Source organism: Canis lupus, chromosome 12 (assembly GCF_003254725.2).
Source record: "Canis lupus dingo isolate Sandy chromosome 12, ASM325472v2, whole genome shotgun sequence".
Classification (NCBI taxonomy): Eukaryota; Metazoa; Chordata; class Mammalia; order Carnivora; family Canidae; genus Canis; species Canis lupus.
Window position 1 is genome coordinate 20121608 of NC_064254.1, and position 19322 is coordinate 20140929.

Genomic DNA, 19322 nt, shown 5'->3' on the forward strand with positions numbered 1-19322 from the left:
ACAAATATTTATTGAGCCTTATTATGTGCTAGGAATTCCAACAGGCACAAAGGATTACATTGCACCTTGGTTATTAGATCAGCAGCTTAGAGAAAGAAAATGCAGTGACTACTCATCCCTTTCTAGGTGGCTAGGTTTGTAAATGGAAAGTCTGTGCTTGCTATTGGTGGCTGATTCTTGACTTGGGCAGGACTGAATATTATGGCACTTGGGGTTTTATGACTTAGATGAATCCTTCCATGTAGTAATTAAACATATCTCCTATCTGAATGGGAACGAGTTTATTAGTTACGGTCACAACCTTGGGGCTCACTGTAATCTCATTTTAATAGTATATTCTCTGTCCACCTGTCAGAAAACTGCTCTCTTACTAAACTTTCTGGCATCTTCCACTTGGAAATAACAGCTTAGCCAACCCCCATTGATCAAGAGGAAATGTGAGTTTCTATTCTGCGTTTTCTGCCTATTTCCTTTGATGTAAGACATCTTCACTATCAGTCTTTAGTAATACCTCCTCCTAACATGTTAAAAACTGAGTGCCTAGTGCTTCCTCCTTTGTTATCATTAACTTAACTTACCACCTTAGATGTCAGGTCTTTTCACAAATCATTTAAAGTTCTCCTTAGCAGTCATAGACTGGTCCCATTGAACCCCACGAGGAGAGATGGAGGCAAGAGGAGTTTCCAGCTGATTTTCTCAGCATCCCATTGCCTACCTTTGAGCAAGTCCTTCTGTTCCTAATTAGTTGCTATCAACTGGTTGGTGGGAAGTGGAAAGGAAGAAAAATGAATGCTCCCAATGCCCCCTCCCCCAGCAACACATAACTTTTAAGAAAAAAAAAAAAGGACAGTACATGGATGAGGACAGTCTAAAAATTTTATTTTTCCATTCTGGTTTGAAGCTTTTATCACAGAAGCTGCCCCCAGATCACCTTTACTGACTGCTCTACTCTGTCCCTTCTCCCAAGGTTTGCTCTACCTCTCCGCCAGCACCGCCCACGTTACCGCTTCCGGGCCGTCCCTACAGGAAAAGGGGGTTTTGTTAAATTCGAAAACCTGCACCAGGTCCTTGCAGCGCAGATGCAGTGAACCGAGGACTGACCTGACTCGCTGGTTCACCTCTGAGCCGGGCTCTGTTCACCCAACCTGAACGTCGGCTTCTGAGCGGAGACAGGTAAGAACCTGCGGACCCCAGCCCCGGCGGGGGGCACCGGCAGCGTTGGGCCAGCGAGCCCCCTGCCCTAGCACGAGCTCCCCTGCAGCGCTGCTCGGGGACAGCCCGGCGGACCTACGCGCAGCCCGAACCCAGGCAGGGCGCGCGCCTCTCACCACTGCCCGGACCCCAAGGCCTCCCGCCTGCGCTCGCCCTCCGCCCGCCCACCGCCCCTCCTCCCTGGCTCTTCTAGGCCCCTCTCGCCTCCTTGCTTCCTCCAAGCCACGTCTACTTGCTTTAAAAAAAAAAAAAAAAAAATATATATATATATACACACACACACACACATATATAATTTATATATTATATAGATATATATTTATATATAATTCTATATTATATAGATATACAAATTATTAATATATATCATATAGATATATGAATATATATACATATGTCCAATTTGCGGAAAAGTTTTAAAAATAGCTGGAGGGACTCCTATCTGGATTTCCTGAAAATCCTCAATTGTCTTCTTTTGCCGGATTGGCCATGCTCTAACCTCTGTGGGAAAACAGTTCTCTCACTCCCCAGGCAGAAGAAAGGATCTCTCCCAGCCAGCTATCTAGGGGTCTGCCCTTACAGGGACGGAAAACTGACTTTGAAGTTAAAAGAGTGTGAAACGCAAAAGAAGAGATAACAGGTGACTGCGGGCTCTTATTCTTATCAGATACCTGGGCCTTGCTGCTATTAACACTTGAAGTGAGTGAATTTATCAGACTTATGCCAAGCACACTCTTAGCTGAAAACAGATCCTTGCAACAAAGGAGAGTTGGTAAGCAGAGACAGGTCCACCATGTGAGTGACACCTGGAAGGGACCACCTGAATTGGATTCTGCAGTTTGGGGACTTGGCTCTCAAAATGAAAAAGATAGGCAAAAGTGAGAGGAGAGTGGAAGAAATTTTAAAACCCTTAAAATAAAAATAAAACCTAGACGTTCTGGCTTCCCACTTCCTCTCTTTGCAGTAAAGACTCTCCCCAGTAATTCCAAAACAACGTTCACAGAAACTTGGTTCTTTGGTGCAAGAAGCTGGCCACTAGAGGATTTTGACTGATAGATAAATAAATGCTTAAATTCAACCTGTAACTACAAGGTTACTCTGCCTCTGTCAGCTTGGTTCTAGTCTCCTAGCTTCTACAATTAGCTGTGTGACTTCCAGAGTCCCTTTTCTCCTCTGTAGGGGAGGGCGTAGATCTGACTGGGGAGGCTGTTTGCCCGTGGAACACTGAACACTTTCAGGAGCCAAGCTCATGGCCAGTGGGCTGAATCTTGCTTCTCAGACTTGTTTTTAAGTTAGTTGCTAACAATGAAATACTAGGAGATTTCTTATAAAACTCTGGATTTCATCTAAAAAAAAAAAAAGATTCATACATGCCATCAACACTGGACCTACATTTTGCACAAATCAACAAAAGACAGTTACTAGATACAGTCTTTACCAAGCCAGATTCACACATTCCTACATGTCAGGTGTCCATGGGTATTTGAGACTGGGCCTGTACTCTACCCCCAATCTAACCCCAGGTAGCACTCATTCCCAGAAGGCTGACCCTGATTTCTCTACTTAGTCTCCTCTTGTACTTCATAGGGCCACACTGGAGCCTTGATCTGCCTCTCGTAAGCATAAGAAAATAATGTTCTAGGAAGCCAAGTTGAAGCCCTCAGTTAATATAAAACCTATGGAACTGACCACAAAAGGAAGTGAGTTTGGCCTAGAAAATTAAACAAATTACTTATCTATATAAATAAAAAGGAGCTGATAAAAGAATCTCGAAAGACATAGGAAAGGACATGGCCATGATTAACATTGGGATCCTGTGCTACTTTTTTCCCTAAGTGCCATAACTTAGAATAGTTTATTGAAAATAAAAATAGCTCTATTTATTGAATGCTTACTGTACACAAGGCAACCTGATAATGCTAGAACTGTTTTTATCTTCATTTTGTGAATGAGGAAGCTGAGGCTTACAGAGGTCAAGTTATTTCCACAGGTCACAAATCTAGTGAGCTGATGGAGGTGGGATTTGAGCCCAGGATTTGAATTAAGAGTGGGAACCCTAGTGTCTTGAAACACTTTGAGTTTAGGGAACTGAGTCAGCCTTTTTGTAGCTCTCCAGATGGATAGAGATGCTCAAAAACTATTGAGTGACAGAAATAAAGAAGAAAAGAATGATAGAAAAAAAGAAGAGAAAGAATGATAGAAAGAAATGAAAAAAATGAATAGCCAAAATTTATATTTTTCATGGAAACAATAACATTTAAAATTATTTATTAAGTTGAAAAGAATAGGTTTTTAACTTGTTATGACTCCATTTGTCTATCCCCCAGTATATACATTTGTAACTTGTTCATCAGAATGAACAAAATGACTTGTCTAAATAAAAACATAGCAGTATTTTACCTTATCACAGAGGGGAGAAAGGTTTATCTAGAATAATTTCTTCTCACTGAAAACTCACTGGCACCTAATAATTATTTCCTTTCTTTTTTTTTTTTTTTTTTTTTATGTTCACAACTTGCCCTTCAAGAACTTTGCCCAGGACTGGCATCTATAGTTTGCAGAATCCACTTTCTTCCCCTTTTCACAAATTGGAACAGTGTGTACCCATCCAGCCTTCTGGCACCCCTCCCTGGCTCCACAGTCCCTGAACAACTGCCAACAGTCTTTTCATGTATAAATTCTGTTGGTACCCCAAATGGAATTTGTTCAACCTTGGAGACATAAGCTCATTCGAAGCTGGGCGTTCTCTTACAATATCCCACTCATTTTGTGCTCCAGTGTCTTCCTACTGATTCTTGTCTGACGAACATTCAACTTCACGAAAGTTGGATCAGGAAAGCTGGTGTTTTGAGGTGGAAGCCAGGAAGTCCTGGATGCAAATCCAGATTCTGTTACTCTCCAGCAGTATAATCTTGGGCTAAGTAAGTGATTCAATTCTTTGAGCTTCAGTTTGTACCTCTGTAAAATAGGAATAATAATAGCTATTATTATTAGGTTGTCAGACCATAAGGAAGATTGAAAGAGATATTTGGAAGAGTGCTGAGACAAATGGATTGATAGTTACAGCAAAGTAGGTGAGATGAATAGATTTGCTTCTTCACAGGTAAACGGATTTATGAGACTTCAGAGTTGGAAGGTACTAGAGAAGCTGCCCAGTCCTGCCTCCCATTCACTAGAACTGGTACTCGTGAACAGTGCATTTCAGCACTCAACAGTTTCTCTCTGTCACGCATTACCACCACATCTTCTGCTCTTGATGCACACTCCTGTGCATTCCATGCTCCATCAAAAGTTTCAAAGGGCCTTTTTTCTGTGTCAGGCACTTTAACCCCTCAATCTCCTAATTTTTACCACAACCCTATATTGTATGCATTTTTATCTTCACTTTACAGCTGTGGAAACTGAGATGTTAAGTAATTGGTCCAAGGCTACGTAGTTAATAAATGGGATTTAGCCAGTACTGTGTGAATCTGAAGTCCCTATTCTTTTCTTCATTATTACACTGCCTTTTAAAAAAAGAACTGTGCTTATTTTTCTCAAGTCTCAGCTCATCCCCTTGCTCCTCTTTTAGGTGTACCCTTCCACTGTGGACTAAATTATATTGCTCAAAATTCACATATTGAAGCCTTAACCCCCTCCCCAGTGGTTTTATATGGGAGATACTCAGGTTTAGATGAGGTCATGAGAGTGGAGTGCTCATGATAGGATCAGTGCCCTTATTTGAAGACGCCCCAGAGAGCTTGCTCTCCACCCCCTCCTTGCCCACAAAGAGGAGGTTATTCGAGCACACCGCTTAGAATCAAAAGGAGAGGCCTCAGAATCACACCTACTTTGCAGGCACCTTCATCCTGACTTCTATTCTAACCTCCAGAACTGTGAGAGATAAATGTCTGTTGTGTAAGCCACCCGGTCAATGGTGTTATGTTCTGGCAGTCTGAACAAAGACGCTGTCTTTGTATCTATGCCTTCTCTTTCCCAGTTGGTCTTTTCCAAATCTGACCTCAATGAGCTTGGATTTCAACCTGCACAATGTCTGTAGCTCTCAGCTTCCTGCCATCCACATTGTTCATTGTATCCTCGGTATCAGATTTTTGACAGCTCTCTCACCTTCTAGAGATATCTTTCTGTTCAGTGTCTCTGGCCAGGTAATCAGACCTAAGTTTTTTTTTCCTGGATGGTTTGATATTTGCCTTCATAAAATCTGACTGTCTGTCCTTGGATACTCCAAAATTTTTAAAAAGATATGGTTACTTCTTACCAAGACTCCTAGTGCTTTCAATTGACTCACTAGCATCTGCTTTGGGATCCAAGTGCCCTCTTACTTCCTGTTTCCTGGGAGTAGTAGTATTGGCCAGGCAAATCAGCAGGTTACCAGAAGCCGCATGTGAGACCTCCTGCTCTGCTGACATCTCCTTTCCCTCATCTTTCCCATCTCAAAATCCCTGTGCATTTGTTCTTATAACCAGTTCAACCCTTGATTGCAGGCTGTACCTCTTATGCAAAATGCTCAGGACCTACAGTTCTTTTTAGGGTCTAAAAAAATGTTTGAGATCTCTGAAAGTAAATCAACTTTAAAAAAACCTTGCATAATCAAAATTAATATGTGTGTCTTTAAATGTCCACAAATTTATCATCATGAAAAACAACTTGACTCAACTCTACTTTTAGGTGGTAACATATAAACAATGTTTGATGTAAACTATGGGTCCATTTGAACACGTTTGGAATAATGTGGGGATAGTAGGGCCTCTGAGAATGAGAGTGCCTGGAACCTACCCCAGTCTTAAAACAAAGACTTAACAAAGTCTTAAAACAAAGACTTAAAACTATGAACAAAACAGACCTAGTTTCTACACTTAAAGTCTTAAAAAAGTCTTAAAAAACTCTACTTGATTATGCATTATTTTAAACTTATTCTAATTCCCTAAGTAAACTCTTGATATCTTAGTAAGAATGTAAATAAGTAAAGTAGTCAAATCTATCAATGTATTGGTGTATCTACTATATGTTAAATACTGTGCCTGGTACTCAGGGTAGCAATGAAGGGTAATATATGAAAGACAAAATGGGGTCTCTGAGCTTAAGGAGTTCAAGGTCTAGATAGCAAGAAAGGGCTTCATCTTTCCCAACTTTCCTTTGCCTCCCCTGGCTTCTTTCACTTCCTCAAATTCACTGAGCTCCTTCCTACCTCAGGGCCTTTGCAGATAACTGCCACCCTTCTTGCTGCCTAATCCATCCTTCAGGATCTGTTTAAATGTCACTTCCTTGGAGACCCTCCCTGACCACACACTGTCCCCACCCTCTACCCCATCTAATTTAGGCCCCTCTGTTATTCATAATTTTCTAATTTTTCTTTTTTTTTTTTGCCTTTGCAGCTCTTATCACTTGAATTATTTGCATTCATTTATTTATTTACTTACAGTCTATCTTGCCTCATTCATTTATAAGTTCTAAGAGGGTAGAAACTAGGTCTGTTTTGTTCACAGCTATACATCCAGTGTCAATTACACTGTCAGACAATAGTGTTTATGAAATATTTGCTTAATAACTGAAAGAGCACACACTCCTAAAGTAAATAAATAGCAATGTGAAAGTGTCTAGAACTGAAAGGAAATCACAATACTTTGTATGATATAGCAATGGTGGATACATGTCATTATACATTTGTACAACCCACGGAATGTACAACACCCAGGAGTGAACCCTAATGTAAATTATGTACTTTGGGTGATATGATGTGTCAACATAGGTTCTTCAGTTGTCACAAATGTACCACCTGGTGGGGGATGTTGATAATGAGGGTGGTTATGCATATGTGAAGATATATGGGAAATACCTGTACCTTCTGCTCAGGTGTGCTATGAACCTAAAATTGTTCTCCAAAAAATAAAGTCTTCCCCAAAAAAAGGGAAATTGGAAATAAGACATGGACCTATAAGGAAACAATTGAGTAGAGAGAGGTGGAATAGACAGGATTTGATTACATGGAGAAGGGGACTGAGCATTGAATAGGGAGAGCAGCATGAAGAGGAGCCTGGTTGTAAAGATAGGTTTACTGGTCTCAGAACAGTTGAAACGCTAGCTTGACTGCCTGATTCCCACTTGAAAATGGTTCAAGACTGAATTAGACAGTGGGTTCAGACCATACTGTGGAGGGGCTTGAAAGTTGTTCTAAGAGTCATACGGAGTCATTGGCAGTAGCAGTGAGACATGATGGAAGTAGTAGAGATCAACTGTAGGGTAGATGGTAAACTCAGCAAAGAACAAAGACAGGGTTCAGGAAGCTGGACCAGCAGACCCTTGCAGTTATCCATGGTTGAGATTCTAAAGGCTCTTTGAAAGCAGGAATCCTATTTTTTATTCTTTTATATTCATCACTATGCCTTATTAAATTCTAAGTATTCAAGTTTGAACCACAGATAAGAAAATGGAGATAATCTGACATGGATACACTATTTAATCTTTAAATTAGAAGGAAAAAAACTGTGAAAACACAAGCATACATTTCCTTCAAAACTTCAAGTTGAACCATGAGTTTATTTTGTTCTATTTTTTATCATTGAGTATCTGAGGTAATTAGAGCGTGAGTTTGCATTTTTTTCCTCTCTAAATCAAGAAATAATTATTCAGACTCCATGCATATATGGAGAATAGGAGCACAGAGGGAGAGTATCAGGACTATATTTTGTGTTTCTTGCCCAGATAACACTGTCATTTGCCTCATGCTCTCTGATACAGCATCATTTGCCTACTGAGCACTAATCACTAGTCTATAGAGGTTCTGAATGACACTGGGTTTACCCCTAGCCTCTCCAAGTATTGCCTCATCCTGTCTAGTTCCTTAAAAGTTTCTCTTTGAAATAGAACTCCAACAAGGTGAGAAAAATGCTTACATAAAACTAGTTTGAAAATGACCTCAAGTTAAAAGAGAATGTGAAATATAAATGTCTGTGCATTGTTAAAAATAACAATATCTGTATTTTTTGACATGGAAGAACCCTTGTCACAGAGACCCACATGTCCATGCTATCCTTCATCCATATCGTACATCTCTCAGGGATCAGCTGGTCACTTGGCCCCTTGGAACAAAGACTCCATTTCCTCCCATCTCTTCCAGCTGGCTGTGCACATATGTCTAAGTCCATTATATGCCTATTGTAATATCTTTAATGATGGTATCTTATATTTTATATCATCTTTCTTCCTAGAAGATCAAAGTTTTCTTATACATTTTCTAAAATAATATCTTTCATTAATTAAAATTTTAATATCCATAGAGTTCAAGATATTATAATATTTTTATTACCAAAGGATGTTAAAGCTGTTTTTTTTAAAGAAAATAACTTTCCAACTCACCCACGGACATTTTTTCTTTTCTTTTCTTTTCTTTTTTTAAAGATTTGTTTATTAGAGAGAGAGAGGGAATGTGCATTTGTACTCACACATGTGCACAGGGAAGGGTCAGAGGGAGAGGGAAAGAATCTCAAGCTAACTCCATGCTAAGCATGGAGCCTGCTGCAGGGCTCAAGCTCACAACCCTGAGATCATGACCTAAACTAAAACCAAGAGTTGGACGCTCAACCAACTGAAACACCCATGCACCCAGACATTTTCTTCTTATTTTAATACATGTAAATTTCTTTGAAAGAAAAAAAAATGAAAATAAATAAACAAAAATAAAAAAATAAAAAAAAAGAAAGAAAGAAATGGAGAAAGAAGCAAGCAGTCTAATTTCATTTTTAAATATGAGATAGGGATCCCTGGGTGGCGTAGCGGTTTGGCGCCTGCCTTTGGCCCAGGGTGCAATCCTGGAGACCCGGGATCGAGTCCCACGTCGGGCTCCCGGTGCATGGAGCCTGCTTCTCCCTCTGCCTGTGTCTCTGCCTCTCTCTCTCTCTCTCTCTCTCTGTGACTATCATAAATAAATAAAAATTTTAAAAAAAAAATTTTAAATAAATAAATAAATATGAGATAATTTTCCTGGTAATTATTTGCAAGAGAGATATTTAGATTACTTATTTAACATTTAAATCTAATTTAGGGAGATCCCTGGGTGGCGCAGCGGTTTGGCGCCTGCCTTTGGCCCAGGGCGCGATCCTGGAGACCCGGGATCGAATCCCACTTCAGGCTCCCGGTGCATGGAGCCTGCTTCTCCCTCTGCCTGTGTCTCTGCCTCTCTCTCTCTCTCTCTCTCTCTCTGTGACTATCATAAATAAATAAAAATTAAAAAAAAATACAATTTAAAAAAAAATCTAATTTAGGGCTAATAATGTGTAATTTATACTACTCACATTTTGCATGAGATAACTGATGTGTGAGAAGTATATATCAGTCAGGGCTCTCTATAGTGAACAAAAATGTAGCCAATTCTGGCTATTTTATTTTTTTATTATTTTTTAAAGATTTTATTTATTTATTCATGAGAGATACAGAGAGAGAGAGGCAGACATATAGGTAGGCAGAGGGAGAAGCAGGCTTCCTGCAGGTAACCCGATATGAGCTCAATCCCAGGACTCCAGGATCATGCCCTGAACTGAAGGCAGACATTCAACCACTGAGCCATCCAGGCATCCCAAATTCTGGCTATTTTAAATACAAAATAAATTTATTTTTTTATTTTAATTTTAATTTTTTATTTTTTATTTGAGTGTAGTTCACACACATTGTTGCATTAGGTTCAGGCATACAACATAGTGATTCAATATCTCTATCCATTACACTATGTTCACTACAAGTGTAGCTACCATCTGTCACCATACAACACTATTACAATATCATTGACTATATCCCTATGCTGTGCCTTTCATTCCATAACTGGAAGCCTGTATCTCCCACTCGCCTTCACCCCCACTCGCCTTCACCCACTTTGCCCATCCCACCACAACCCTCCTCTAAATTGATTTATTTTTTAAGATTTTATTTATTTGAGAGAGAGAGCATGAGCAGGGGTGGGGGTAGAAGGAGAGGGAGAAGCAGACTCCCTGCTGAGCAGGGAGCCTGATGTGGAGCTCAATGTGAGTCTTGATCTCAGGACCCTAAGATCATAACATGAGCCGAAGACAGATTCTTAACCAACTGAGCCACCCAGATACCCCTGGGTTTATTTTTAAAGTATTGGGAAGGTCATAGAATATTTCAGGGTGTGAAAACTGGATTTGGAGGCCACATTGCAGAACTGACATTCCTGATGAAGTTCAGATTCAGTTGCCTTCCAAGTGAAACCAGCTAGTGAAAATGTCCTGGCTGAGCAAGGGCACAATTGGGTGACCTTGGCATGATTTTGAGGGATAAAGGCATACTTAACTATAAAAATGAGATATTATGGCCTTACAGGTTAAATTAAGTTTACATGATACAGATGATAACTGCTATTCCTAACTCAACTTAAGCACGAAAACATCCACCGTCTCATAAATCTTAAAAAATTGAGTCCACAGGACATTGTAAATAATGCATATATTCTATCTGTTGTTTTACAAGTACAGATTAACATGCTCAATATTAAAGTCACCTGATTTATTTGTACATATTTAAGGCTCAAAAATTGCCCCCCCCCCCAAACTCTCAGTTACTGAAGCTGCCATTAGGAACTTAAGAGGGGTTAAAATGGATTATTGGTAACAGTTCACGCATAAGGCGAGGAGCCAGTGCTAGCAGTCTAATTAAGCAGTTTGCGATACAAACAGCTCATGAATTCTTCCTCTGACCAAAGCAGAAAGCACTTTTGTCCCCTCTGCAGATAGTTGTTATAAGTCAGCAAGATACCTTCACTTTGACTTGTTTCAGGGTTAGAGAGACAGGGTGAGAAACAGACATAGTCTTTGGTATACCCACCAGAAACATCAACCCTAACCAGAAGTGTGCTTTGACTTTTATTTGCTGCTTGTGAAAGAGGAGATGCCCACTAATGTTCCCCCACTACATGATCTTACTACCTTTTTTCTTTCCTTTTTTTTTTTTTTGCTTAAAAAATAAATATTTGTTATCTCAAAGTGTCTTTGAGTCAGGAACTCAGTAGAAGCTTAGCTGGATGGTTCTGGTTTAAAGTCTCATGTGGGGTTGCTGTCAAGCTAATCGCTAGAGCTGTTGCCATCAGAAGACTTGAGTTGGGCTGGAAGATCTGCTCTCAAAGTGGCCTGCTCATCTGGATGGCAAATGGGTCCTAGCTATTAGGCAAGAGGCGTCAGCTTTTTACCACGTGGGCCTCTTTATAATGCTTTTTTTTTAAATTGAGGTATAGTTGACATATATAAAACATTCTTTAGTTTCAGGTATACAACATAATTATGCAATATTTGTATACACTGCCAAACCATCACCACAGTAAGTCTGGTTAACACCCATCACCACACATAGTCACTAATTTTTTTTTTTCTTGTGATGAGAACTTACAATAATACAACTTGCTAGCACTTAATGAGCAACAATATGTGCCTGGGATTGTGCCAAGCACTTGGATGCTTGATCCCCATGAGAATTCTGTGTAGAAGGCACTGCCAGGTCTCCATTTCACACGTGAGGAAGCTGAAGATCTGAAACTTTATGCAACTTCTTCAAGGACAAGCACATAATAGTGAGAGGTAGCCTGGCCTAGAATCCAGTCTGTGATGGCAAAGCCAGGGTGCCCAGTTCCCATGTTATACCTTGTGACCTTCTGATGGTATCCTGGCCTTTCTTTCCTTCTTAGCATTCTTCTTAATATCTCTCAACATCCTCCACTCCCCTTCACATCTCTCTCTTACCTGCCACTTACTTAGTTCCATGGAAGTGCCCTGGAAGCGTAATTATTAGAATGATTACTGGTTAGCTTCTATGTTCTAACTGGAACCTCGCAGAATCAGCCACAGAATAGTGAAATTATCAAACTACAGAGAGAGAACTTTATGCATCTTCTGCTCCATCCACTCTGAATTTGTGTCATATATCATTAGTAGAGTTGCATAGCATAGTATTACCTCTACAGGCTCAGTACCAGAGCTATTCCCTCCACCACACCAAAGGAAGACACAACCAGGCTGGAAACTTCACCGACCCCAAGCCATACGGGAAATCCATTTCCTTGCTTATCTGGCAGAGTGCTCCTCTCTGGCCTCAACTTGGGTTTATACTTCCCGCTGGGCCCTTAGTCCCTATGTGCATTGCTCCAGCTCTGGGTTCTGCCTGATAAAGGGTTTTTCTTCTGAAGCTCCTAAGATACCCCACCCAAGCTCAGGTGATTCTGCACTAACTCTGCCTTTTCCTATTTTCTCCTTCAGGAGCAGGAGAGTCTTCAACACTCCAAGGAAGTCCACCCTCTTCCTTGACCCTTTTTGGGGATCCACCAGTCCTTGTTCAGGCTGATTCTAGCTGGCAAAAAAGCAAAACGTAAGGTAAGAGAATAAGGAAAGGGCCTCAACTGAGCCTCCTCATTCTAAAGGTATGCAAGCCACCCAAGTGAACACCATCCTCCCCTGGAACTTTTTCAAAATAATTTCACTGAGGCATTTTGCACGTTAAGAGTACAGTCTAGTGATTTTTAAAGTAAATGTATCAAATAGTGCAACCATCAACATAAATCCACTTTGGAACATTTTTATCACCCCAATAAGATTCTTCATGTCCGTTTGCTGTTAATTCCCTGCTCTCCACACTGGGGAACCACATACCTAATTTTTGTCCCTATAGCTTGGTTTTTTACAGATGTTTCATATAAATGGAATCATATACCATGTGGTTGCTTGTGTCTGGCTTCTTTACTGAGCATAAGGTTTTTGAGATTCATCTGTAATTTGATCCTTTCTAATGCTGAGTAGTTTTGCATTGTATAGCTATATATAACATGGTTTATCCATTCACAAACTTTGATGAACATTTAGATAGTTTGCAATTTGGAGCTATTATGAATAATGCTACTATAAATTGATTGTTATATTCAAATAGTTTTTAAACTTTAATTATCATTTAAAAAACAGTGCAATGTATAATCTTGTAATCTTGTATAATAAGTACAGTATATAAGTACAGTATGTCTGTAGAGTAAATTCCTGGGAGTAGAATTTCGGAGTCAAAAATATACATTTTTATAATTTGGATCAGTATTGCCAATGTTCCTTCAATGGGGTGGCAATGCATGCATATTTCCTCGTACGTTCATTGGCTTTTGGAATGGTACAGGTGTAAGGTAGTATCTCTGAAATTTGAATTGTATTTCTTTTTATGAGTGAAGTTGAGTATACTTTTATATATCTAAAAGCCAATTTCATTGCTTTTGTGAATTCTCTGTTCCTACAATTTTTCCCATTTTTCTTTTGTACTTTGGGTCTTTTCTGTATTGCTTCATAGGACAATTAATCCTTTGTTCTGATAGAAGTTGCAAATATTCTTTTCACTTTGGTGGGTTTTGACAAACAATTTTATTTATTTTTTATCATGGTAAAATATATGTAACATAAAATAGATGATTTTAACCATTTTTAAGTGTACAATTCAGTGGCATCAAGCACAGGTACTATGTTGTATAACCATCAACATTATCCATTTCCAGAACAGAAATCCAAAATAGAAACTCTAAACTCCTTAAATAACAACTTCCCTTTCCTCCCTTCCCACTACCCTCCCACCCCTGGCGCTGGTAACCACTATTTCCAATTTATGTTTCTGTGAATTTAACTACTCGAGGGATCTCATATAAGTGGAATCATGGCACTCATCCTTTTGTGACTGGCTTATTTCATTTAGTATAACATCTTCAAGGTTCATCTATGTTGTAGCATCAGTCAGAATTTCCTTCCTTTTTAAAGCTGAATAATATTCCACTGTATGCATATGTCACATTTTGTTTATCCATTCATCAGAATTTTATTTTAATGTGGAAAAATCCATCTTTTTAATGAGTTCTAATATTTATGCTAATAAGGGGTATACAAATTCTTCTCTAGTTTCTTCTACATTTATAGCTTAGTTTTTAAAATTTTACATTTGAAGCTCTGATTCAGCTGAAATTTATTCTAGTTAAATTTGCAAGGTTTGCATCCAACAAAGAAGAAAGTCATATTGAAGATCAAGTTCTCCAAGAGACAGATTTTGGGACAGAGATTTGAACACAAAAAGTTTGTTGGGAAATACTCTCAGGAATCATACCTGTAAGGAAATGAAGGAAACAGAACTGGGCAGAGGAAGAAGTTGAATTGAGATTCAGTGGCAATAAAGCTTTTATCTGATTCCATGAGCTCTGGATCTGGAATGTCCTTACAGAATTGTCTTAAATTGAGCAAAGAGGTCCAGGCTTTTGTATTCCTGCATCAACCAGTCCTTGGATATTACTGACCCTAAGGTATACTTTAAATGAGGCAGCTGCCTTTGGCTGAGAGCAATTTCTGGGGAGGGGCTCAGCCAGGAGCATCAGTGAACAGCACTACCAGCAGCTGGGGAAATCAGTGCCTTGGCCCTGAACCAGGAATATAGATGGCACACCACAGCATCCATTACACTGCCTTCCTAACGTGAGTAAGTAATGCATCTCTTTGCTAACTTTATTATATACAAAATCCCATATATGCTTGGGTCCATTCCTGGATTTCTCTATTCCATTCCACTGGTTAATTTTTTCATACATCATTAGTATACTGGTTTAAAAATTATAGTTTTATAATATGCTTTAATATATGCAAGAGCTAGTCCCTTCTCATTAACTTCAAAATTTTCCTGGAAAAAAAAATTTCCTGGATATTCTTGCTTGTTTATCTTTCTATATAAACTTTAGATCAGCTTGCTAATTAAATTTGGATGGGTGAGGATGACTGGATTAAATTTATAGATTAATTTAGAGAAAAAAGACATATCTATGATATTGAGCCATCACCCTCTCCAAGAATGTGTTTTAACTTTCCAAATTATCTTTTGTGTTCCTTACTGGTGTTCTAAAATTTTTTTTCTATAGGTATTATGCATCTATTACTGTTTAATTTATATGTGGTGGTTTTATCCTTAATTTTTTAAATAAATGGGGTCTTTCCTGTGTATTTCTGACTAGTCGTTTGTCTGTATGAAGATTAATTATTTCTGTATATTAATTTTGAATGCCACCACCTTACTATATTCTTTTACTGCTCTGGTAATTTTTTAGCTGATATTCTTGGGGTTTTCAGATATGCAGTTTTATAACTTTCAAATAATGACATTTTTGCTTCAGCTTTCAGTCCCTAATCTCTTTATTTTACTTAATAAGCAAAAGTATAAGATATTTTAAAACACTAAAACTCTGAAACACATCATTCACAACAGGAGAAGAAAGCCGTTGTGTATACTTTTACAGCTGTGGTTACCACACTCCTATAATTACATATTGTAGTTATAATCTTGTAAGTGGCTATCTCCATTGTAAATCATGATCTTCCTTAAGGGCAAGGACTGTATTATTCACTTTTATATCCCTGGCACTTAGCTTAGTGCCTCAATAAATGTTGGAAAATTAAGGAAAAATCAATAATCTAATAACCACAAACCAAAAACCAATAATCCTAAACAGGTAAAAATAACTATGATTTCCAAAGTGTCTGTTAATGTCAACTAGCCCTATTTCTCTTAAACTTTTCTAAACCATGGAACATAAAATAATGTTTTTTAGGTCTGAACACCTTCTCTCCTTGGCCTAGTTCTCTGTTCTGCCAACCAAGTGTAGGCCTCAGAAGCCTGGTAACCTCTCTATCACCAAATATCAATTGCTTGAGACAAGTGAGCCATGCTGGTCAGCTCCAGTAACCTGGACAACTTGGAGAATTGAACACTCCACCCTCCAGGTGTAGGGCAGATGTAATGTGAGTAATTCTGGAGAGCATAAACTAGAGACTGAAATCCTTCAGATAAGTTTTATATTTGGATCTATTGTTTTTAAAGATCTTTGCAAAAAAAAAAAAATCAAAATAGGATCTGGCCTACTACTCTGAGGTCTCTCAGTTTTTTTTATTAATCTAAAATATTCTCAAAATACCATAAGTAGTAACAGACTCAACTAAAACTGGAGGTTACATGTACTCATTCCAAGTCCAGTGCTCTTTCTAGCAGATTACCATGTTGTTTCTACTTGAATTTAACTCATCAAAAACTCTTTCAGTTCTCTTCTATTTTGGTGATGGTGATGAGTGCCTTCTAGTTTACAAAAATGTTGTCAATATTCCTAGGAACATTAACACACAAAAGGAAATTACAGTAATAATAAACAATAAAATCTCAGCCAGAATTTATAGAATAGATACCCGGTTAATAAAATAACGAAGTACTATTTCACATTTATTAAACTACTAACAAATTCTATAGTAATAATTTCTAATGACAGAAGATTGTGTTGAAATGCTCCTTGATGCAGCAGTATAAATGCTATAATTTTTTTGGAAAGCAATTTGGTAACAGATAAAAAGAGACCTAAAAATAGATGTTTACCCCCTGTTACTCCATCATCCTACTACTCAGGATTGATATAAGGAGTTAATTCAGTTGAATAAGATAGTCATCTGAAGGAAGATATTAATTTTATGTAAGATATAGTCTATAATAAAAATATTATTTTTTTTATAATGGCCCACAATAGAAGGATGGTTTTTGAAAATTATGCACATCAATTGAAGGGAATGTTATATCCACATTAAAATCAGATTTATGAAGACTGTGTAATAATATGTGGAAAGAGTGCTTTATGACAGTGTTAATAAACACAAAAGCACATGTACATGAAGATAATCAGGCCCCCTACCCACCCTGCAAAAATATGTATCAACTAGGGCGAAACACAGAAAAAAATAAAATAGATGTATTAGGAACTGATATAATTAAAAATGCCACAATTTGAGTTCCCCAGAAAGCAGAGTCTGAGATGGAGATTTGAATATAAGACATTTCTACCTCTTGACCCTCTTTTTGATCAGCACCTGGGGGGCAACTTAGAGGAAGGTTCATTAACATAGAACTAAAAACTAGTCTTCTCCACTGCACCTGGTCTCGAGGTCCCACCTAGTACTCATTAACTGCATCTTCTACTATCCATGATGAAGTTCACTTACCCTTAGGTAGCAGTTTTTCTGGGTTAGGTAGTTTTCCTAAGTGGCGTCACCCAGACTCTTGTGCATTAGGATCTTGATTTCCTGGTCACCTTGCCCTCCTTGAGTTAAAGCTGCTGCAAGAGAGTACCAAGTGGTTACCAGTATATTGGGGTCAAATATATTATTCCAAGCCTCCCTATATCCTCCAGATATTTAGAGTCAATTTCCCCCATAAGGCAAGTGACTTCTCTCTATGCCTGCTGATTTCTTGGCATGAGGAAACTGAAGTGACAAGGCAGCAGACAAAACTTGAATAGGATTCCTGCTGTGCACCCTGGTGGAACATCCTCTTCCTGGGAGCTAAGCTCTCTAAATTCATAAAGCCCAGAGTTTCAGGAACAAGAGCAGAAATTCTCCCAGTAGGTCTCTGGGAGTGTAGGTAAGCAGGGACACTTCTATTTCTACTCCTTGGTTCATTCTTAGACCAATGTTTTCTAACCACGAGGGACACCACACCATATAGTAGTTGTTGATTTAGGGTATATACTGTAAGGTATCACCTCCAGCCTGGTCTTTCAGTTGTACCTCAACAAGTTATTCTGTTGCTTTATCTATGTGGTGCAGTATGGGATTGGATAGGGCCAGTGGATCCTATGATCATATACTCACTACTACAGCTCACCTTATTCCCACGTTATCTTTTGTAGAACTCCCTATTAATGGATCAAATACTCTATGAGCCCTTGGATAATGGTGTTGTCCAGGGGCCCGTAAACAGGAAAGATAAACTAATAGCTGGAGTACTTGTTGATTTCAGTCAAGATAAATTATTGCCCCTTCCAGGGTAGAAGGAGTCCAATGAAGTCAACTTGACACCAAATGACTGGTTGATCTCCTGTAAGTGATGGGGATATATTAGGAATATAGGATTGGCCTCTATTGTTGGAAGATCAGAAATTTGGTAGTGGCAATAGCTTAAGCAGTCTTGGTGAGTGGGAGCCCATACTGTTGAGCCCATATGTATCTCCCATTCCTGCCACCATGGCTACTTTGTTGTACCAACACTGAGGCACAACACAAAGGCTAGCTGATGTCAACTGCCTGAGCCATTCTGTTTACTTAATGCTTACTGTGTTCTGTGGTTCAGGTAAGAGTTCTGGGTGTGTAAAATAACTCAGATATGGAAGCTGGGCAAAGGATCATGAATTCTTATTGGCATTTCTGCCCTCAGCCTCTTGATCTTTCATCCCTAATTATTTTTATTGAGTCGATTGAATAATACTCCTATTGGCTGTCCATCTATTTTGCCCATAAGGAGAATCTTTTCTGATAACCCTCTCCATAGCTTTCTATGGATCAAGCCCCTCTTGCAACATCTGCAACCTTGCCTCTCACTTTAATGATTGAACCCATTTGGCTTCTAAAAGCAAAAGCTAAACACTGTCACTGCGTCTGATATTTCAGGTTGTTGTCATCCCTATCATTATCAAGGGTCCCAGTTCTATAATGACGTCTCTAACCACAAGCTCTGGACTATAAAGGAGAGCCACCAGTGAGTTCCTCAGTGAATCAGATGTCCCTCTTACCAGGTCCTTCCTTACTTCTTTGGTCTTTCCTCTGAGCCTTCACATGAAAACAGTCATCTGGTGGAGTTTTCAGCCCCACATAATAAATCCACTCAAGCATGCTTCCTTCTATGAGACATTTGATCCTTTTTTCCATTGTCTGCAAGACAAGTTTTGGCATTCACTCCTCATTGAATGTGAGCATCACTTTCTCCAAGAATCTGAGAGCCATCTTAGCAGTGTACACTGGGGTCCCTGCCATTGTCTAATAATCCTATATAGCCCAGGAGAATGCTCCCATATCAATTAACACTCTGTTAGCCAACTTTATATTCTACTTCCCCTTGATTCCACATCCTCTCTTAGCTCTGCTAGTATGCATTGCCCAGGACCTGCAGCTCCTTCAGGGTGTAGTTCCTTTCCTCCTCTCACAGACCCAGTGCATCCATGACTGCATTTGCTGTGATTTAATGGGTTATGTTATTGACTGTAATGGGTTATGATGGTCCTGGTGGCAAGAAGGGAAATGGTG

The 19322-nt window shown here is 39.0% G+C and overlaps 1 protein-coding gene across 7 annotated transcripts in view; it reads left to right on the forward strand.

Annotated features, from left to right (window-relative positions):
* Nucleotides 1-556: 556 nt before the first annotated feature.
* Nucleotides 557-19322, forward strand: part of PAQR8 (progestin and adipoQ receptor family member 8) — a 95119-nt gene continuing 76353 nt past the window's right edge. For 2 of the 7 annotated variants that reach the window (XR_004804022.2, XR_004804025.2), the window contains exons 1-2: nt 562-1173; nt 12468-12581. The gene's annotated coding sequence lies outside the window, so the exon portion shown is untranslated. Of the gene's footprint in view, nt 1174-3999; nt 4134-12467; nt 12582-14202; nt 15122-19322 lie in introns of those variants that run through there. The other 5 variants (XM_025419017.3, XM_025419018.3, XR_004804027.2 and 2 more) reach the window with 4 other exon arrangements.